The sequence below is a fragment of the Chroicocephalus ridibundus genome, chromosome 8 (assembly GCF_963924245.1).
Source record: "Chroicocephalus ridibundus chromosome 8, bChrRid1.1, whole genome shotgun sequence".
Taxonomy (NCBI): Eukaryota; Metazoa; Chordata; class Aves; order Charadriiformes; family Laridae; genus Chroicocephalus; species Chroicocephalus ridibundus.
This window is the reverse complement of record NC_086291.1, coordinates 5,239,097-5,262,456: the sequence shown is the minus strand read 5'-3', so window position 1 is coordinate 5,262,456 and position 23,360 is coordinate 5,239,097. Positions and strand designations below refer to the sequence as shown.

The 23,360-nt window shown below is 40.7% G+C and overlaps 1 protein-coding gene across 11 annotated transcripts in view; it reads right to left on the bottom strand.

Annotated features, from left to right (window-relative positions):
* The window catches only part of DAB1 (DAB adaptor protein 1), a 478,733-nt gene that overhangs the window by 145,761 nt on the left and 309,612 nt on the right, over positions 1 to 23,360 (bottom strand). For 2 of the 11 annotated variants that reach the window (XM_063343440.1, XM_063343441.1), the window contains one exon: positions 1,914 to 2,026. The exons of the other annotated variants lie outside the window; for them this stretch is intronic. The gene's annotated coding sequence lies outside the window, so the exon portion shown is untranslated. The remainder of the gene's footprint in view (positions 1 to 1,913; positions 2,027 to 23,360) is intronic. 11 annotated transcript variants of the gene reach the window in all.

Sequence of the window (23,360 nt, the reverse complement as noted above, 5' to 3'; positions counted from 1 at the left end):
CCCTGCATATACATAGACACATTTTACAGTTTCGACTAAAAGAGCAGACTGACGTGAGCAAAAGTTATACCAATTTTCACAGCAATGCAGTTTCTTGAAATAAAGGAGACGGAAGGCTAACTCCTAGGGAATTATAACATATTACCTTTTTGCATTTGGCAGGAATTGATACTACGAGAGACATTAGATACAGCAAAGAGGCACTGCAGGGAGGAAAACTGCTAAACACATGCTCAAATAAGTAGCAAAATAATGTCACTGTTTCAATATATTACTTTATATATTGACTAGATGCTCTATATCTGTGTGTGTGTATATATATAAAAGCCTGTATCTGCTACAGACAGTCTCCAACTGGCAATTTGTAAGTCAAAAGCAGGTGTTGGTTAAAACTAAATGCTACCAAAGAAAGAGTTAACATGCAAATTGTCACTCAGTTTAATGTAGCTTCTGATCTGTAACAGCATGGAACAAACAACTTCCAAACCGCTATGCCGGTGCAACAGAGCTACGCTGATTTACGCCGGATCCAGGATCTGTCCCAGCACATGGTTCCTTCATTCACGCCATTAAATCATGTTTGCCAGCAACTACATTGTACTAATGGGTGCATAAAGCTATTCTGCACCTGTCGATTGCCAAGGCGCCTGTGCAAACACAATGAAATGGGAAGAAGTGAAGCAAGGAACCCTACCCGTAAAAATAAACCTAAATCAATACAGTACAACTTAAGCACTTGGCATGTATGGCTGACTTCTTGCTAAGTACAAATGGCATCGAGGCACGTTTTTAGCCCAATGCTACCCAAAAGAAGTTTAAATAAATCTGTTTATATCTTACCAAACAATATTCTTTGCATTTAACCGTCCTAATGCAAAACAAAGTAAATCTTCAAGTGGCAAATGCTCGAGATGAACGAACACGTTGAGTTTCAGAAAAGCTTGGTTTTCTTTCAAGGAACTACAGAGCTACTTCTGTTTTCTCACCAGGTTGAGTGCTGGTTTATTTCGATAGCTCGGAGAGAATCACCAATCCTGATAGAAAAATCTGCTCTGTGTTACTCCTATTTCCGAGACGACCAGTACAAAGAAACAGCACAAATCCAAGAAGTGGAGTTTCCACGAGATGTTACACTTGCGTGAGTAGCTGTTAGTGCCAGCTGCAGCAGCCAGAATATCAATTTACTCACTGCACAAATTTTCAAAAGCATGATATAAAAGTGAAGGCAGCCCTATCGTTACCTGCTTGTTTTCATTTCAGAAAGCTGCTTCCCTTTACCTTCTTTAAGTATCTACTAACACTTTTTTTTATTGCAGTTCATCTTGAAAATTAATCATCATAAATCTGAAAACATTTTCTTGCAAATCTGTCAGGTTTGTAGTGCCATTTCATTTATTACAAGACCACATGACGCATCAGAGCTCTGTATTTGAACATGACATATTTTCACTTTGTTTTGATACCACGCTCGAAAATTGTTCCTATCAATCTTTCACTGGAGCCAAAACTTAACTGTCTTGTTCACTGAAACATTAAATGCCAAGTCACACAGATGAATAAAAGCATTTGCAAGGGTAACATCCGCATTTACAGTTGCAAACATTTGCAAAAGTTTCCTGTTGAAAAGGTCTATAGAGGAGAATCCACAAAAGTGAATCGAGTCCACAGCCACTAACAAAACTAATTATTCCTAATCACTTGGGTCATCAGATCACACTGAAAGTTAAAAGACTTCATAAACTGGCTGATCTTTAAGTAGAGTTTTGGAAGTGCTTACAGTTCAGATTTCCAACAAGTATTACAACTTCCAGGCATTTGTCGGACTCGGCATACGCATTGTTTAAGATCCATGACTTTCTGCACCGCTCACTGGAGTGGAGTAAAACACCCAAACAAACAGGCCATATACTTACATTCCCCATAATGCATCATTTTCTCTCTAAACAGTGGCAGCAAACAGGCACATCCAATACTGTATTACTTTCTTCTCTCATTCATGACGATGTCACACACAGGTTCTTTGATTCTGAAAAAGAAGCATTTCCCAGGTTCTAAGGACGGAGGTACCCCAACCAATCCATCACGCTTTGTGTGCTAATGATAGACTCATGCATAAGAGGCACCAGAAGCAGTCGGAGGCAGCAGGCATGAAAAGGAGTGAATCAGCTGTCAAGGGTTGTGATCTGAAGGACTGCAAGGCTGTGATTAGAATTTTCAATCAGGACTTCCACAATTCATCACGCTACAAGGGAAGGGGGGGCGGGGGGGGACACGACACATATTTCTTCATCAGCCCTTTCTGCTATTGGCATAGCGAGTTCTAGGGCATTAAAAAAAAAGGAAATCTTCACGCTTTACATTTAGAAGCGCGTACGTTTGAATCTTCAGGGAGTGGAGAGTAAAAGATTTTCTGGGACTGCATAGTTACTACTTTCTGTCTGCATACTCAAAACAAAACCAAGATTATTTGCTGCACAGCCTGTCAGCTGATGAAAAAGAAAACGCAGCTCTTCCTCTCTCTCCTGTTGGAGGAATAATTACAGACACCTGAGCAAGAACTAGCCCTGCAAACCTCTGACTACTGTCTTTAGGGATACGAAAAGGAATAAACCCCCAGGAATCCTTCATCAGAATTTGCTAACGCACTCCTTGAAACTTCAGAAAATAAAAAGGCAGAGCTCTTTACAAGGACAGCGTTCTCCCAATCTGCGTGAAATCACCTGCAGCACCTGAGAGGTGGCACATAGTCACATTTTCAGAATGTAAAAAGGACCAGCAAGTTGACTGAGGGCGTAAGTTCAGAGTCATCGAACACTTGGTCTAACTGCTTTCCTTATGGTATTTGTTTGTCTTGGTACTACCTCTACGGACTGGCCAAAGAAAAAGTCAATCCCACAACTCGACAGCCTCAAACAGGACTTGGAGCCAGGCTGGTTCTGTAGCTCTGCTACAGCCTCCCTTTTCAAACCACGAGAAAGTCACAAAAGCTCATCAAATATTTTGCTGCTTCTTTCCTCCCCTTCCTCACCTATGAAACGTACTAAGTCTGTCTCCCTGAATTCAAATTTTGCAAGAACTCACTCACAGAGGGGATTGCTGTCCTCCAAAGCCTTCCCAAAAATGCCAGCCCAGCAATTAGGTACCGGTGACTCGAAGGAAGTGCCACCGGGATGGAGTGGTCTCTGTATCAATGTCACCGCAGAGGCTTTGTCTCAACATCTAGATCCAAGTGACAGCCCAGGCAGATTAGGCATTTATTGAAATATATGAATGAAGCATTATTTTAAAAGGCAATTTTCATGTTAAACTATGAATAATGAACAGTAAAGACAGTTCTTATTTGCATAACTAATGTTTCAGTTATTGATATTCCTTCAGAGGGTCACTAGCCTTTTTTTTCTCCAAGTTAATTAATTAATAAAGCAACTCCTTTTATGTAGGTAATTGTAATCACTTTAATACTCAAAGGCATGTAAAATATCTGGCACTTTTTTTTTTTATTGTGGCAACCCTAGTGACACAACGATCATTTGCATAAATGTAAACACTGAATGGGTCCATTTAACTCCTGACTAGAAAGAAATCCTTTGAAACCAACAAGAAAGAAACACATAAATTATGGACAAACACAGCAATATGGGCAAGAGCCCCTTTTGTCCTTACATCCCAACAACCCTATTTTCCTGAACACAAATCTCAGCTTCAAGACAATATACGGCTAATGGGGCAAATCTGCCCTCACAGTTAGCTGAAGATTGCTCTGAGGACATAGAATAATTTAGGAAAGAATAGATGTTTATGGGAAAACAATTACAAACTAGAAAACTGTTAGCAAGCAGAAAGCTTTAAACACTCAGCATTTTACAAGTAACAGAGAACTTTTTCTTTTTCCATTAAGAAACACTCAAACAAATCCCGCAAACAGAAGCCTGATCCTACAAAAAGCTGTTACAGAAAGACTTATTGCCCATGGTAAGTCTTACTCAAGTCAGGTGAGAGGGTTAACTTTGCTCGGTAGCCAGAGTTTACAGCAGATCAGGCATCATGCAAAATTCAACCTGGAAAGATCTACTGAATGCTTGAAGAAAATAGGAAAGCTAAGAAGTTACAGCAGTTATGAAAACTTTTTTCCCCCCTCCCTCTTTAGAGAGCGACCAGGCTGAGTACAATATTATGAACATCTTGATCCACACATTAGTTCAAAAGCCGCACAGCCTGTCTGTGAGCTATTGTCTCACAAGTCAATCACTGCAGCTTCTCGTTCCGCTAATCTCAGTCTTGCTCCATTCATAATCCATCCAAAACGCTACTGCAAAAACCATTTTAGTGGCCTCTTTCATCACGTCTCTCTCTGATGTGGGAGGTTGGATACAGAGATTATCATTTTTATCACATGTAATATTCTTAAACCACTAATAACTTGCCCTCGTCTCATTTATGACCCTCTCTATCTACATCACCACACTTCCCTGCCAAACAAGCATCTTCATGGGGGCGTTTCCAAGCTGCCCTCCTAAAGCAGTGCCACACAGCTCTCCAAAGCCAATTCCTTTGCCATTAAAATCTCACCTGAAATATACCTTATATGGTGCGATTTAATGAAAGAGAAAGGAAGGGATAGAAGATGTCGGTATCTGAGTACTGACACCACTGACAAACTGACAACCAGAGACCCATCATTCTGGTATTTCCTCATCAGAAAACAGTTGCTGTCTCTACTATCAAGCATTCTGAAAGAGAGATATGGGTTGTTTTTTTTCTGTTTTATGTAGTGCCTGGCACCACGGAGGGAAACTGAAGGGAAGGAGAGCCCCAACCCACCTCTACCTTTTGGGGAATGGCGCGTCTATATAGACAATAAATGCTGTTATTTGTTTTATGCACTCATCTGCGTCATATCAGCTGCTAAAACTTCACAAATATTCCAGACATCATCAAGAACCTTTGCAACCTGTCTTCAGACCGTAAATCTCAAGTCTGCTCTCCATCTAAGAGATTATAACAAAATGTGAAATAACCTAAAAATTGAAAGTCATTTCACAGAAAATGGAAATAGACACTGTAGGAAAAACACAAAACTCTCTCTTTTATGTAATCCTCCATCCATAATCTTCCCGGGGACTATTCTGATCTCTATCTTGGCAAGCACACCTCACAGTATTTTTCACGGCTGCACATCTTTTTAGCCAGCGGTTGGTTGCGTATTCAACTGGGCGTTCCAGCAAATGGTATTCAAAACATGCAGGAGTAAGGAATGCAGCCACTAAGTAGATTATGAATAAAACGCTCAGGTACTCTTTTTCCGAATTTCTCAGTAATTACTCACAGCCAAGCAACATAATAGAGATCTGCTTCTTCAGTGTCTCACTCCTAAAGGATCGATGCGGTGCGAACACAGGCACTACAGGACTTAATAGCAAGTCCCAACTGCTTCCTACAAGACAAGAGTCTCCTCTACAGCTTTCTCCCGGGCACTGAGGAGCCAGCTGAATAGCTGCTATTAGTGGATATTTGTGTCTTTTTTGTCATAATCGTACTTAATAAATACAAAGAGCCAACAGCAGACAGATCCAAGAGAAGATATAGACGAAATTCTAGATTAACAAAGCTCCATTAAATCAAGTTTGCAATTTTATCTCCAGGTGATAACAAGACGGCTTGCAGTGGTGGGATAAATAATGCAGTTCGACACGTTAAGAACAGATCTGTATTCAGACTGAATGGACTCTTAGCTCAGAAAAAAGGCAGGAGGGAAAAGAAACGCTGAAGTAGCCCTGTCTCCTGGCTGCAGCACGCTTTCTCTTCTCCTTCCTCATTCTAAAACTACCACGATCACACATCCACCACCATATCTTGCACATTCCCTGAGAAACAAGACAAAAGAGGTCTCAAAATCTCTGTCTCAATGGGTGTCATCAAAAGAAACAGCAATTCATCTGGATGTAGCACACGTAGCATGCATAACAAAAATCCAGAAATCAAGTGTCATTAAAAAGCAAGGCTTCCCCTTTGCCACCCAGCCACTGTGATAGTAGGGGCTGTTTTCATCATTTCAGCCAGAGATACCTTCACTTCCCCAGCCTGGAAATTCCTCCTCTGACCAAGAGGGAAGCCACCTTTTCTCTCTCTGTAGTTGCAGTTTCAGCCATGCAGTTTTCCATGAGACAGTGAAAGGTTTATCTATTGTCAGCACTGAAAGCTTCTCTCAAAGTAGTTCTATTTTTTTTTGTATGTAGCCACATTTTCATCAAATTTAGTGCATACATTTTATGAAACTGTTTGAAAACCTCAGGATTTCGGTTAGGAAAAGAATATGAAATGTAGGCTAGGCTATAGCAGGCTTTTTAGGGAATACCCCACCAAAGCAATCTCGATAGGTAAGGTATCTTTCTTGCTGTAAAATCAACGATTGTTGAGCAGAGATCTTCAGTGGGCTCTGGAGGTTTAAAGTCTTAGAAAGACCTAATTTCCTTCAACACTCTCTGCTTGCTTCCTCTGGATTTTATATCTCTATGAGTTCAGACAGAATAGAGCACTGGGCAAAAGAAATGATGATACACCATTCGCAAAAAACTTTGGTTTAATTTTCTATATCTTATAAATACCATTTAACACCGTCAGGTTTGCTATAGTTTTTGGGGGGGTTGGGTTTTTTTTTTTTTCAGGTTAAAACCAGCACTTCAAGGTAAGGAAAAAACCAATTATTTTTACTAAATGGACAAAGTTCAGCTGGGGGGGGAGACAAATGTAAAATTACGTGATTTCTATTGCATCAAAGTGGGCAATGAAAACTTTAATGTATCTGTTGCTATCTCAGGCACACCTATGAATATTTTTACAGCAGAGATATAAAATGCCACCAATGGTTTTGCCCTAGTTGAGTTATAATATGTACTCCAAGAAGGATCCATTTTCACAGATATTCATACCACCTGCCCCATTGCAAAGAGACAGGATTTATTTGTTAGCCGAGTGGCATTCCAGTTTAAACATTCTGCAATATCAACACATAAATCGTCCTGAATGCAGTATGTAACTTCAAAGTTTTTTAACTAACTAGACAGGCAACAAAGAATTTCTAACACCCTGTGGTTTAATTCTTCATATAACTTCTTTTGCAATGAAAATCCTGTAAGCGAAAGGATTCCAGACTCACCCCTTGTGCTGCCTTTACGGGACATGCTGAACATCACAAGCTTCACACGAAGACTGTGTGCAGCCTGGATGACAAGACACAGTCTTTCCTTCTCAAGAACTATTCCAACTCATATGTGTGACCTCCACAGTTTAACTGATGACTATTCAGTGCATCGGTTACAAAAAACAGCTATTCTCATTTCCTTTACACTCCTCCTGAAAGAAATAAATCAGTATCTTGACTGATTGAAACACTTAACTGCCAGTCATCTTGCTTCGTCCCTTTGCTGCCTCACACCAGCCTGCATGCACTCCAGAGATGCAGAGCAGTGATTAAATTGTAACATGGAGCACTGAGAGCAATAACTAAGTAAGCGGTTATAAAACAAATAACACAGTTCTTCATAATTCAGTAAAATACATTATTTGATTTTGTGTGTGTTTTTGAAAGCCAGTCAAAGTAGCAGTGCTTTTTTACTAATGCAATAACATTACTGCTTAATGGTGGAAAGCACAGGAGAGCAATATATGGCCTACGAATAAGAGTAAAATGTGCAAGCTTAACAATACAAGTTTATCTTCCCTAGGAGTTACCTAGGCAGTGCTTTTATTACATGAGATCCATTGTTTCCTGATCTGCAAATTACTTCCTGAATCTATTAACTATAATGGGAGAAATGTATTTTTCAGTCTTACCCTCCAAAAAAAAAAAAACCAAACCCAAACCACAATAAATCAGTCAAAGCAGGTGAGTCTAGACTGGCAACAAGACCAAGGTGTTTCAAGTATGCAGTCACCGGCTCCCTATAACACTAAGGGATTTTTTCACGGGTGGAAGCAGAGAGATGAAAGGATTTAAGTGTAAACTATACAATGATAGCACAATTCTGGAGTATTACCATGCGTGTGAGGGATTATTAAAGATCAGGTAGGATTTTTCTAGCCTTACTTCTGACACCTCCAGGGAAACAAATTCTGCAGTGCTCTGTAGGAGATAAAGAACAACCCGAAGTATATTAAAAGGCTCATAGATATAATTCCGTGAACTACAAGCTTTCTTTGTAACTCAGATACCTTGAAGTGCACGATGCTTCTTTGCATTTCATAGGGTTTTGAAGGATGACATTTCCACTCACTGACTTAGAATTTGCATGTCTTGAATTCTCTAACGAGGGCCCAAGATTTTTTTAATTATTTTTATTCACATATCTTCCTCCCCCTAAATTCCAACACCCCATCCCAAACTCATTTACCTAAGCAAAATTATTCATACATGTATAGCCATTAAGACCGCCATGATTTTCCTGAATACGAAAGACAGAGGTGGAGGTACTTTTATATGCTTCTGAAAACTGAAGTCAATTGTCAACACTGGAATTAGGTGGCAGAAGATACATTTACTATAGTCTTGCTAATGACATACCACTTGCTATAAAAACTCTAGTAAGTCATGTTTAAATCACCACAGGGTAGTCTGGTAGCATTAGAACTGCGAAACAAATACAAAAGGCAAGGCATCTGAACTTGCCCAAATGCTGTGACTACACGTAGAGCTTTCCTCCTTCTTCAGAAGCTCTCAATCACTTCCCAAGTATAAGAGTTCATCAAGCTGGATTCATTTTCCAAGCTCCATTTCAAATCCTCTTCTCACCAAGGCCCAAAGATCAGCGTAGTTTAAAATCTGCTCTTCCCAGTCAACAGGAGTCAACAGGACTCTTGGTGTCCATGACTTCTGCACTCCACCTCACAGGACTCATCAGCTGTAACACATGCTCTCAAAATATGCACCGTCACATGTGCTGATAGAAGAAGGTAGACTTTTCCTTCAGTTGTTTGACCGAAATGACCGGACACAGAGTACCCTTAATGAGTACACAACCTGTACGCAATACGCTCTTCCAATCGCCTCTTAAATCTTTGATCTCGAGGTCAGACATTTCACTGAAAAGTTGGAGCAGTTTACTTATGATGCTGCTATGAACAGTAACATTGCTAAATAATTCCCTTTAAACGAGTTACCTATTTAAATTTTCTCTACTCAAAGGTAGGACAGGGAGCACCACCTATTATTAAGGTTGCCTGGTGCTTCCCACTCTGAACAGTCTGCTTTCAATTGCTTGCAACTTTGCCACATTTTTAACTGTTTAGGCTACAATTTTACACGTCAAGTGTGTCCGCTTCAGGGTGATTTTCAGGACGTGAGGGAAGAGGAATGAGTTGAATCAATTCCAAGATTTAGACTGTAGGAAAACAGTATATATTGACCACGTTAAATAATCATTATGAACTTACATTTGGAAAGTTTTCTGGGTTTTGAAACTGGGAGTAAGATTTGGTCTTCACATCATGGATCTGTTTGTCTTGCTAATCCTAAAAAAACCCCACAAAACTACCCGAATTATAAAATGACAGACTTTACACTTGTCCAGTGATGACTCCTTTATACTAAAAAACTTCTCTACACTGTCACCCCCTCCTGCATCCTCCAGAAGGAAGAAAACTGTGTAAAAAATGTGTATGCACATTCCTATAAATGTTGTACCACAAAATGGACTATCCTTGTAATTACTGCTCTGAACTGTAATAACACAAAACACTGGAACCAATGGCCAGAGGTTTTGTCTTTCGATTAAGGAACCCAGCAAGCTGCTGGATTTGAATGCAGAAGGTACAAGAACCAGACCAGAGAACAGAGGAATGGAGTTTGACGTGAAAACTTGTATCACAAGAGCTGGAAGAGAAGAATTTCTGACTGCTCTTTAATAACGGAGAACTTGGGAGGTTTAACCTGGGAGTCAAGAGGCAAAAACAGCTTCAGGGGAGGAGCAGGATTAGAGCGGATGGAGACGGTCATCGACAAGAGAGGTGCTGTGTCCAGATAAGGAGCCAGGAGAAAAGGAGAGCCAACTCATGGTCCCCAGGAAACTGGGATGAAGAACTGATGTGAAGAACATGCATCTCCTTTGTCTCTATTAACAGTCACAAAGAACGTGGCAGAAACTGCTGTCACAGGTACACGATTGAACCCGATGGTGTAAACTTGTCCACAGGAAGGATAAATAAATCTGGCCTCAACAATTCACATGGATCTCAACACAACCTGATCTGATGTTACTCTTCCTCCCAAAAAACAAAATAGGAGTTCTATTTTATTTACTATGTTAAAAGCAAGACCATCCTACTATTACTGCTGGCTGTACCTCTCGGTGAATGTTGTAACCTGAATTATTTCAAATATTTTTTTTCATTAGACAAATTTTCTAAGAAGACATAAATGAGGGCATATCGTTCATAATATTTTCACTTCCTTTCCCCATAACCCATTTCACTAGTTTTACACTTCATCAATTTAAGCATTATTGCTAATATGTAACATTTAAACTCTGTCACAAGAGAAAAAAAAAATCCAAATGCGTAATTAGAACGCTATGATGGCCATTTCGGAAAGTAGTGTTACATCTTTCTACCTATATCCAGCACATATGAAAGCATTGAAGTCAGAAGCAAGGCCTCCAGGTTTCTGTGCAGAGCAAGAGCTTTTTTACTACTTTCTTGAGTACAAGGAAAAATGGAATCCCCAGAGTACAGAACCCCCGTCTGTACGATTTACAGATACACAACAGCATAAAGCACTAAATGAGAGCATGAGAACGGCTGTTTTACCACAGCATAAAACCAAGGGCAAGTAACATTTTTTATGTTAAGCATAACACATTCCTACACACAACTGAATCAATGACAATAATACATGAAATTACCTGAGGCAGGAAGGGCATCTCTGACTAACACCAAAAAAGCTGTTTTCTACCCAAACCTGCATACTGAAACGTGACAACAATCTTTCAAACATCAACACATGCCAGCAAATCATGCAAGGACAAAGCAAAAAGAAGAAATGCGTGGAAAAGCTTTCACAAAACACAAAGAAGGCTGAAGTCTCCATTACAACTCATTGTCTGGCTTACAATTGTTGCAAAGATTTACAAGGAACTGTTTTACAAATGTTTGTGAACGTACGTGAACTCCGCTTCTTCATCTTCAAAATAAGCAAGATACATTTCTGTCATATGTTAAGAATTCTTCCACAGGCTGCATTAGTCTTAAAAGCATCCGTGATCAGTCAGAATTATCACAGGAGGGGATTCAGCGTTATTATGTCAGGTTTTTGAATGCTAGAAATATGTAAGTCTTCGTACTACAAAAAACCCCCAAACACTAGGCTGATAAAAAAAAAAGATATAATATTCATCTACAAATATACACTCTCCTGATAGGAAGATAACACCTTTGAAAATACCAACAATTCAAAGGTGTCCCTCTCCCGTTTATTAACAGACCGTCACACTGTTTCACAAGTTAGTAGTTAAATATACAATTATGCGGAGAAGAGAAAGAGAGGCCCTGGGTAATAACACATTATACCTACAATAGCAACTGTTGCTTCTCTGTACCCTGACTCCTTCCTAATGTGTTTTTCACATTATATTTTTGAAATAATATTGTGTACGCTGTAGCATAGCCTCTAAGGCTATAACAACAAAATGTAATAAGCTTCTTTAACTGTAAAAAAAAAAGTAACCTTTGGCATGTGAGACTGAAGGAGGAAGGGTCAGTGGGACTGTTTTCTGGGTGCCAAAACTCAGAAGAGTTTCTCTTCCAAGTGTGGTATATTGTTATGAAACGGTAAGACAGACCCCATTAGTGCTTCCTACTTTTATAGAAAAGTTTCTATATAGCTTACATAATACATATATAATATATATTAAGATATTTAAAATAAACTTTAAAGAAGTGGAGAGAACAAATATTCAGGCAAAACAGCTGCATACGAGAACAAGATTCCTACACAGAATGGTAGGGGCTGGAAGGGACCTCTGGAGATCATCTAGTCCAACCCCCTGCCAGAGCAGGGTCACACACTCAGAAGCACCCGGTTCTCCTGTGCCTAGTTCCGTACTCCACCAGTACAGTACGTCAGACCTCCTCCCTCCAGCCGTAGTCATTTACACAGCACTTGCTCCTCAGAGCGAGTAACAACTCTGGCTCCGAGCTCTTCTCACAGCACTGCACACATCCTGAGCTGCTGCACCATCATTAACAAGTTTCCCTCTCACCTCACCGCGCCGAGATGCATTAAGAATCACGACAAGTTATTACCAGCACCACACCAAAGCATTACATTTTTTCATTTACAGGAAATTTGTTTTTAAAAAGCCCTTTGTGAACTCCACTACAAGTTACAAGGCATTCCAGTCTCCCATGTCCACTTCTCAAGCTTTTATTACAACAATAAAGAACATATTCAATACATTAATATTTAGAAGAATTCTACTCTTCTACTTGCATCACCCTTATAAATTGTTCTCCTATAAATTAGTTATTTGATTTCAACATCTTCAGAACAGCACAAAAAATATATTGTTCGCTGCACTGCTTTGTAACCTACATGCTTGTCTTCTGCTAAAAGCTTCTCTTAAAAGTGCTATTATTAATGGCCAAGCATTGGAACTGTTCCTCCAGACATCATCCCCCATCCTTTCAAGACAGGCAGACAAGATTTTCTCCACTTTTTCAACTAAAATACAAGCTAAAATACATCTGAATACACAATTCATTCTATTGAGCACTGGGCTCTCCCTAACACATCCAGTGTAGCCAACTTCTTACAGGAAGTAATTGCTGGGACAATCAAGACACTCATAAGGACTTAAGATGAATATTCACTATGTCCTCACGACTGCATCTTATCTCACGCAGTGATACTAAAACGTTAAGGATGCACAGTCCAACCGAAGTATGTCAGCAGTGACCAAAACCCGTGTAACAATCTTCTGTAACTTTGGCTCAACTTTTGAGCACCGATTTATTCATGTGAAAACTAGACAGCTATTACAAACTACTTCTATTCTTGTTGATTATAACTTAAACTTAAGTTGTTCTTTTTACCTAACACCTGCAACATTCATGTCTGAAACGGGAAGGAATCCTCAGAGATTCCAGTTTCAGCTTTGTTTGGGTTTTTTTCCAGTATTGTTTGAATGCACAACAGTAACCCTACACCAATCTCCAGAAAGTTTTTTGGGGAAGAAACCGTATGTATCCTAATTTCCTAGAAACCAGCACAATTCCTGGTGGTTCCCTGATGCCTGTTTCTCCTAAGAAATCAAACCCTAGGCAGTTTTGGGAAAACGTTAATTTCTCTCATGAAAACATATGTCCACATATGAAAATCAAATACATTCATTATCCTTCAACCTAAGAGTACTTTTCTTTAATAAATAAATAAATAAATTAATTAATCACTGTGAAGCAGACAACGATAATACAGCGTAGTCCACCAAAATGAGAAAAAAAAAAATCTCAGAGGCAGTCCATTACACACGTTAAAATTGGTATTACAGATGCTTTACTCATTATCTACATGCAAATTATGCGCACACTTCCAGCCACAAATGAGAAAATCAACACTACCCATCAAGACAACTTACTCTTATGTTATTGGATCCACAAACCAAATGACATGTACCTGCACTATTTTCCTTCTCTGCACTGTACTTCTTCCCACCTCCACCGAAAAGTTCCATCTAAAAATAGTGATTAGCAGAATCAGCCACCCACAATGTTTATGGGTCATTTGCAATCTAGTCTTTGAACTAAAGATGATCTTTGCAATAAAGAACACAGTTCTCTACAGAGGCTTGAGCAATATTTCAAAGTTTGATGCACACGAACCGCTTCCCTGGATTTCTGCTGTCTGGAAAAAGCAAGGCAACTAGAATTCAGTGACTGAGAGTAGGATTATTCTCACCTAAATTTTAGCTGTCAGGACTGGGCATCTTGCATAACCTGACGAACTAGGTTTCTTCTACAAAGAAGACAGAGTGACAGAACCATCCCATGGAGAGTCTTGTCTCTGCCATCTCTTCACCTTACCCAAGAGCCCAAGAGAAAAAACTATGCAAGAACTAAACACGAGAAACACGACACTTAAATGGGCCAACCACACATAAGTTGCCTGTTGGATCAACAGTCCTGCTACAAAAAAAAGGAGCTGCAAACAGAGATCTCCTTTACGAAAATCACTTGCTGTTCTTTGTCAGGCCCAAAATTGTGAGTGCTGAAGACTCAGACCATTTTTGTGGCTGTGGCAGAATTATTTTTCTCGTGTTGTTTCACATCATAAAGCCGATTTCATGTCCTCTCCAGGATCATCCTGCACTGAAATCCAGAAACTGAAGCTTGGCACAGTGGGAATCACTCAATAACAATTCTCACTTTTCTCTGAGGATCTGTATCCACCAAAATCAATTAGCATTTGCTACAAATGTAACATAGCAACAGCGGACAAGCCCTCATTTGATGTAAATCAGTGTAGTTCTTCCGATTTGAAAGAACTTTACCAAATTTCATCAGCTGTGACTCTCACACAGTGCTTTTGAATAGCTTGCTCTATCACTAGGGAGGTAAGGATCATAAAATTTGAGTGCCAGGAACAGTAAGTGGTCAATTCAATTTGTTATCCTCTTTAGGACTTCTCAAACATTTTATTTCTCTTGTTTTCAGAAGGAAGAAAAATGGGGCTGAATATATGAAAACCGTCAAACAGGGATGGTGGGTGGAAAACGGTCCTGAAGCCATGATCTGGGATTTGATTACTTCAGCACCCACAAAAACAAACCAACCCATTCATAAAATAACCTTTATTAAACTCACTGACATTTTTTTTTTTTACTGTTTTTAAACTTGAGCAAACTGCCAACATGCTGTGTGAAGTAGCACTTCCTATTGATTTGTTTGGTATTAATTACGGCATAATTAAAAAGGGGAGTCTTTATTGCAATCAACTACCAGGTGTTTTAAAACAATAAACAGGGGCCTCAAAATTTTCAAACAATATTGCTAGTGTGACTGTGGCACTCTGACCGAATTTAAAAATGTATGTACACTTAGGGAGGAAAATCCTAGCATGGGAAAACCTTTATTATGTTAGAAAAGGGGGGAAAAAAACCCTCCACCTACTGGGAAGACCCTTGATATTAGTGGTATACCTGCTACAGTTAAGACAGGAACACCTAACAAGTCATCTAATCTTGCCATTAAAAGGTTTGAATTTGCTAATACGCCTCAGAGCTTGAACAAAACTGGCATAAAAGGCAGTAACAATAAAACTAACTTAACTGTGTATTTTGTTACATAAAGGAATGAAAGGGAAAATTGAAATATTAATAAAATATTCTCTGCATTGACTGTTGACGAGCTAAATAGCAGTACGGTTTCATGAATATCAGCTGGACTGCATTAAAGTTTAAAAGTATTTTGGTTTTTTCCTAATTACCTTTATGCTTGGTTTAATCACGTAGCCAGTTGGAAATTCCCAGCAATGCACTGAAGTCCAAGCTATGGGAGCGTTCGCAGCCCATCACCGTTAACTTCAAGAGCTAGCAAAGATCAAGGAAGCAGACTCTCCTACACCACCATAGCCACAAGCAAAATAGGATACGCTACAAATTATTTGATTGGTAAAGGTTATACAAGGAAATATAAAAGACGATAAAACTGAAATTCTTCAAACTAACTACCCGTTAAAAACACCCACCGTCCTGAATCCAGCGAAAGCTTTTCTTTCCTCCCATCAATACTGACAGATTACTGCGAGAGAGAATTAAAGAAAAGGTACGAACTCAATAAGGGGAGAATTCAAGTGACCTACTACATGTTAATCTGGCAAAAAGCACATGCCAATGGAACTGTTATGGCCAGTCTCCAGGCAGAGACTGACAGGTCCTGGAAATGCTGTCAGATTACTTAACACGCTGTCTGCTTCTGCGGGAGCACCGAATCCTGCCGGCTTGGATCTCTTCATTCTGGCTCGATCTCAGGAACTACTTGAGGCACCTGAATAAATCCAAGGAAGGTGAAGCGAGACGAAGTGCTCTTTTTCTCTGTCATTTTAGCATAGTTTATTAAGAGCTGCCTCTCAAGTAACTAGGAACAGAAACAAAAGTTTTTCTTTGTACGATGTACAGAGATCACTTCCATTTTTTCCCCCTCAGTTACTTCAAGTACTGAAAAAAAAAAATTATAATCCCTTAGGTTGAGAAACAACCGATAGGATTCCTGCTATTCTTTAAGTAACCAACCCATCAGTAGGTTAGAAGACAGTTATGTAAAAGAAAAAGAAGAAACGTGTATTGCATCAATTGGATCCCCAGTAATTAGAGCTCTTCGTTTTCAAATGGGCATATTTAAAGTCTTTGCATTTCTGAATTCTAAATGTGAAGCTACAAATGTCAATAATCTAATTTAAACCTTTCAATTAATTGATAAAATTATTTTTGGTAGGTACAACTATGACAGCCATATGTTTAAAAAAAGCTATGTTACACTCTCTGTTAGTGAGTCAACTTTTGAGGAACAACAGTTGGTATGAGTACAGGTATGAAGCCAGATGTGCAGATACAATAAAAAAGAAATTTTCCCATGACTTGAATACAGCAACACTGCAGGATCCACTGCAACTTAGGAACTTTTTGCGCTTACTGGAAAGTGTCCATTCAAATCATGTAGTACAATTTAAAAGTCACATCAAGTGATACTCTTGATACCCATTAATTGTTCGGTATGTATTTTTTTTGCCTTTTAAAAAAATATTATTTTTAAGGTTTGTAACAAATCATCTTCAGACTGTGGATTTTCTTCCTAGTTAAGTATGTTGTGAATCTTAAAAGACAGCTGGAAGAGAAAAACTGTAACAGTGTGACACTGTGGGAATTAGGGAAGGGTCCATCAAAGAACCTCTTTTGGTTTCCAATATCCTTTACAGGGGCTAAGAACACTGTACAGTGCATTGTTCTGTTCTCTCTCGTGTTGACCACACACAGTCCAAGAAAAGCGTAACCTCATACAATTTGTTCCACAGCTGGAAAAGACGACAGACCTTTCTTATTTCGCAGAGACCTAAAACAAGAAGAGTCACCCAGTGCCTGTCAAACCTATTAACTCGCTAATCACTCACCCATGCTAAAGAGGTGTTTATGCCCAGCTGTCCTAAAATGAAAGTGGAGGAAATTACAAGTGGAAAACAATCTCTAACTGGAAAGCCAAAAGGTTTTAAACACTACATTTCAAAAGAGAAGAGATACACTTCTAAGCAAAAAAGCCACTCTGGTCAAAAGAGATAAAGCAAAACCTCCCTGAATGACACTGAGTAAGAGTCCTGCAGCTGGGACACCTACTCACTCTAAAACCAAAGAACTGTTGCCATGATCTTGAATTTCCACAGACTCACAACTTTCCTAAGCTTCCCAAGAATAAGACTATGCAGGTTCAAAAAAGTTCCTTCCCAAAACATGAACGTACGTAGACCGATTGATAAGCTTCAGAGAGTATCTTGGGACCTAACGGATAGACTGTTGGGTCCTACTACCTAGAGAATAACACCAGAAAAGGGATTTGCGCACCAGGAATTGCTTTAAGAGGCAACAACTGCAGTGCCTGGATGCTAATCAGCTCCCAATTAGCTTCAAAGCATGCTGGCCCCAACAAATACACTCAGTACCACTTATCATCAGCAACCCTGCAAAGACAAAATGCAGCAATCACACCTACCGGTATGCCTATCGCACTAACAAAGATATTTATACTGATTTTTGCTACAAAAAGGATTTGGGGGAGATTCCAGCTCCACCTTTAGTAATAATAGGAGGACTTTGTACTAGAGGACTCTTGATTACCCGCAATACTAAACAATGATACATTCACATCCAGCTATGAATAATTCTAGCAGCCTCAGTATTATGCCTTGATTGTCTGCCTTTTCACAAATGCCCTCTAAATGTAGTTTTCTGGTAACTACTCACTGAGGAAAAGCACCTCCTAAAACCACAGGGACATTGTCTAACATCTAAATCTGAAGTTTTTTGCAGCAATATGCCTGCTAAGAGAAAACAAAACGGCAAGCACACATGCATGATAGGATTATTTGATTCAATACAATATAAATTAGGTCAGACTCCTCTTCGGAGAATTCTGTGTCAAGAACTAGGTGGTCCACTAAATTTCTATTCATTTGCCTTCAGGCTTGGGGAATTGCAAAGACTCTCAAGAAACTGATGCTCTTCTACCCACAAGAGTAATCACTATTTGAGGGGTGGGGTGGGGGGAATCTCTCAGCGTAACTGCTTGACAGTATCTGGAGACTTGAGAAATCTTGATATAATAAAAAGAGCAGCTAATGAATCTTTGCGTAAATATAACACATACATACGTGTATCCGTACACAGAGATATACAAAATTCAATACAGAAAAAAATCAGCAAGTGCTTTTGTGTACTTAGGTATTAAACTGCCCTATTTTATGTTGCATATATCCTTATGAAAAGCAAAAATTTATGCATCCTCATTAAACCAACAGTAATGGAATGACAGGAGAAGCACTACCTGTAGAAACTGCAAAGGATTACAGGCTGGAAACTCTTCCCGGCAGGCTTCTTGGGCTCAGGAACATTGTACTTCTAAAAGTTTACCCACAGTTATCATGCGCTATCCCCTGGAGGTGTTCAAGGCCAGGTCAGATGGGACTTTGAGCAACCTGGTCTAGTGGAAGGGGTCCCTGCCCATGGCAGAGGGGTGGAACTAGATGACCTTTAAGGTCCCTTCCAACCCGAACCATTCTATGATCATCCTTTCTGACTCTATAAGCAATTAAAACTAAATCTTCATACCTCCAAGGGCCATAAGATCATGCCAGCTACTTCACATATTGAAGAGGACTGAGTCAGACCAAGATGTGACCTTCAGCAGTCCTGCTGCTCTACTGGAGTCAGATTTGGTTAGGACATGCAGCTGAGTCTAAAGAACTTGATAACTGCTTCCCCCCCAGCTGGGGACACAAGAGCCTACAGCCTCTGCAGCTGCACAGCCACACAACTGGCCATCCCAGGGTACCAGCTTCACTCTTAACTCCTCAAAAAGCAATATACTGATCAAGAGACAAAAGCTGACAGGTCTCTCTCTGATCTGGTTCTTCAAAACGGCACACATCTTGAAACAGACCTGCCACCGAAAACCGGTTGCGCAGACCCCACCATAACCAGCGAGGCTCAGGCGAGCAGATTCTGACAGAGGATCTGTGTATGCGACTGAACCCCTGAAAACAAACGCAGGCATGGGCTTTTCACTACAACCGGTTTTACTTTACAAGTTCTTATGGTGTTTGTTGCTTAAACAATTGAAAGCCCTTTCCAAACAGAAGAATGGTAAGTTTCATACTGCACCTTTAAAACCAATGAACACTTCTTACATCTGTAACACTTGAAATGTATTTGATGGCTGTTTAAGATACGATACACAGACGAGGTTGCACACAGTAACATGGCAGCTTTCCTGTAACTCATGGTACTGGGTTTACTCACTTTTTCTAAGTTGTGACAATTCTGCCACCTTTAAACAGAAAAACAGAAATGGAAGATTGATTCATGGATGAAATTCTTAAACCAGCACCGTGAAATGTAATTTTGCTGTGGCTAGACAGGGCAAAATCTAGTGTTAAGGGCAAAATACAGAGTTGCAGGTTCTCTACGTGACAAGTCAAAGTATGAAAATGAAAATGTTTAAGTCTGATTAATTACTTGGTTTAGAATATATGCTTTTCATTCTACTGTATCAAAATACTCATAATAAAACAGTGCAGCTGATGAAGTCAAGCACTCCCTTACAAAGGCTGGCAAATTTGCAGAACAGCACTTGAGGTTCAGATTAGTAAAATCCTAATGAGTATCTACTCTAATACCCATGTAATTGCATGGAATGCATTTGCAAGTGGTACAATTAAAAAAAAAAAAAAGAGAGAGAGAGAAAGAAAGAAAAAAACACTGGCACAACTGAAGTCCAGACTGTGTTTTTAGTGCCAGTTGAAGGGACTCAAGTGACAATCTGGAAGAACGAAGATTCCCCTAAGAAAGGAATAACTGTGATAAAGATTTCCAGTCCTTTCCCACATCACATATGCTTCAATCTAGCGCTGCAAGTACCGACATACTCCATCTCATCGTTTTTGTCCCAGACACCAAAACTATTTTCATATTTTACCCAACGATTGCTGTATCACAAGTGCCCACCTCTTCTTGCACACTGTAGGAGGAGATGGGTCCTCAGCACAGGCTCCTGAAAAACTTTCTTGGAACTACATACGTGAATGTCGCTGCTGCTGCAATCACATTGCAAGGCTTCACACTTCCCAAAGCCAGCACCTGGCATCTCCGCACCTCATCTTCCTACCCATAAACACAGGATATTACCTGACTGACTTTATCTCACAAATCCACCAGGCAGGTAAATGATTTAAAGATAGAACTAGTACTGTAAGAATGAAGACACAGACGGGCTGAAGGCAAGGCTGAAATAATACCAAAGAGTATAGGACATATGAGAGACCAAGTAATAACGTACTTTCATTCCTAAGTAACTGGCTGAGCAAACGCCTTGTGATCCAGCAACTCTGATTAATTTTGCAAGAATGCTTAGGTAGTGTTTATAAAAACCAAGTCATTACCTTGACTAAACATTGACTTGGACAGTTAACTTGAACCATCAAGATCTTGACTAAATATTGACTGGGAAAGTTAATTTGAACTATGAAGTCTAGAAAATCTTGGTCCTCTTTACTAGTATTTGCTATCACTTTAAAATGTAAACACAATTGTAAAAATAGAAGTTCTCCCACTCAACCAATATTTAACTGGGTAGCTTGGCTGTTGCTAAATTCAATATAACTATCTTGCAAAACTTGAAATCTAAAATATTAAAAGAAAACGGGCCTGTTACGGATGAGACGGAAAGGTCAATCTTCCTGTGTTTTGCTTGAGCAAGGAGATTTCAAAAGTATTAAAAAAGAATCACAAGGTTCATGGTTTAAAATTATTTTGGTACATCTATGCAGGGGTCTTCCAACATATGTTTAAAAAACTGTGCCTTGACCAAAGAACCAGGCAGGCTTGCCACCAGGACAACGTGTTCACCCTGGTACCTCTACTTTTGAAGCCCTAGTAGCAGCTACTTCAAGTCTACATCCTCCACTATTGGTGTCACTTCATCATGTGAGGCTACGGGTCAAAGGACATACACAGGGTCTTTCACTAGCTGAGCTTAAAAAAAAAAAAAAAAAGAAGAAAATCAATTTCAATCCTCCTAAGATGAAACCACTGATGTGTGCAGTCACTAAAGTCCCAAAGGTAATCCTACAAGAAAACATGATGGTGTCCTCCATCACTGTGCTGAGACACTGTTGAAGTGCAGCAAAATCACCTATGAGGTATAGTCCGAGATCAGCGCCTCTATCAAAACCCTCCAAACAATAAATCTGAACTTCCAGACCAACGTGAATGCTGCGTTTTAAATGTGCAATGAAACAAAGTGGTAATTACAAAGGGGCAGAGAAACTTATGTTTCAGGAAGGTGTTATGTATGTGCCTAAAGAAATAAACCATGACTATGAATCCAGCACTAATTCCTTGTAAAAGTTTCATTTCAAGAGTTTGAAAGCACCTTCTAGCTTTGCACCTTAACTCGTTTTTTTAATATATCATCTGCCTTTAGCACACACAATGAAAAATAGCGTAAGACCAAATATAAAAGATGTAAATCTCAGATACAAGTAGAAATATCAAACTAACTGGTGAAAACTTGCTTTTCCGTTATTTTTGAGTATAGTAGTAAGGAACAGATTGGTACTGGCGTTATGGGGGGGTGAGGGTGGAGAATGAAAGAACAATAAACAATACAATCATCAGTAGTTTAACACAGTGCTGTGTCTTGCAACGGAAACATACTGTGAAACAGCTTGCAAGATAAGCTTCATCAACGATAAGTAATTTTTATTCCATTTGAGTGGCTGAAAACAATAAACATGATTAAATGCTTCAGACATGCATTCAGAATTTAGACAAATGGCAGAGAGTTCTAAGGACTTTGCTTTTAAAACTACTTTGGGGCAAGACCTAAAAATTAACTTAGTCGCTTTGAAATGTACAACAAAACAGAAGTTCATACGGAAATCAAAAACTTCCCACTCATCTGCAAGCTCCACGACTGTCCAAACCAGAAACAAGCTTTGTTATCTACTGTTCAGATGAACACTGGTCCCAGTTCCCTACCTCACTACTTTACCATTCATAGAGGCATTTCAAATGTGCCGGTCATGAACATGAGCTCCCATGGTGTGAAAACACCCTGCAAAACACAAAAGAAAGAGGTGGCCCTGGCTCCCGGGGAGTTTACAGCCCCATGCTCGTCCTGTCGGTCCTCGTAGGGTCTGTCCCGACTGTCCCTGTCCCGGCCCCGGCTGGCAGCCGGCCCCTGCCCACAGACGGCAGCCGAGGAGCAATTTTCAACTTTAACTAATCCGTGAGTGTCTGCTAAAACGTTGCTGGTGACACGGTGGTTTTGCACAAAAACAAAAAAAAAAAAGCATCCAAAACATCCAGATCAGGGATTATTTTTTTTTGGTGGTTGGTTCCCCCCCCCAAGATAATTGCAAAGGAGAGGCACGTGAACCTACAGCACCCCACAAAGCCACCGTTCGCTTTACACCCCCTTCCTCGGCCGCAGCCAGCGGGACGGCGAGGGCTGGCGGCTCCCGGCCGAGGACCGGACGGGCGGCTCCCGAGGAGGGTCCCTGGCCCCGGCTCGTTCCCCCCCTCGCACGCCGGCCAGCGGCCCCGCAGCTCCAGGCGCCATTTCCCCGCCGCTCCTCAGCGCGGCGTCTCCCGCCGCCGCCGCACCTTCCCGGGGACGGCGCAGCCCGACCGCCGCCGGGCTCCCCGACCGGGGGCCGGGCCCTGACAGCCCCTCCCCGCCCGGACCGCGCCGAGGGAAGCGGGGCACGGCCGCCGCCGGAGCTACTGAAAGCGGGAGCAGCCCCGGGAACCCCCCCGCGGGCCGCGGCGATGGAAATCCCGCAGCCGCCCCGAGTCTGGGGGTTCCCCTTTTGTGGTTTTTGGTTTTTTTCTTGCCCCCCCCCCCCCCCCCTCAGGGAACAGCGAGTCCGGGCTGGTGAGGGATGGGGGGTGTGTGTGTGTGAAAGAAGCCGCCTCTGCCCCGCGACTCGGCTGGGAGAGGGAAAGCCGCCCACCCCCGCTCCCCTCCAAGCCGGCAAGTTCCCGCGACTCGTAGGAGATGTCAGCCCTTTCCCCCGCCACGCTCCGGGCGACGGCAGAGAGCGGAGA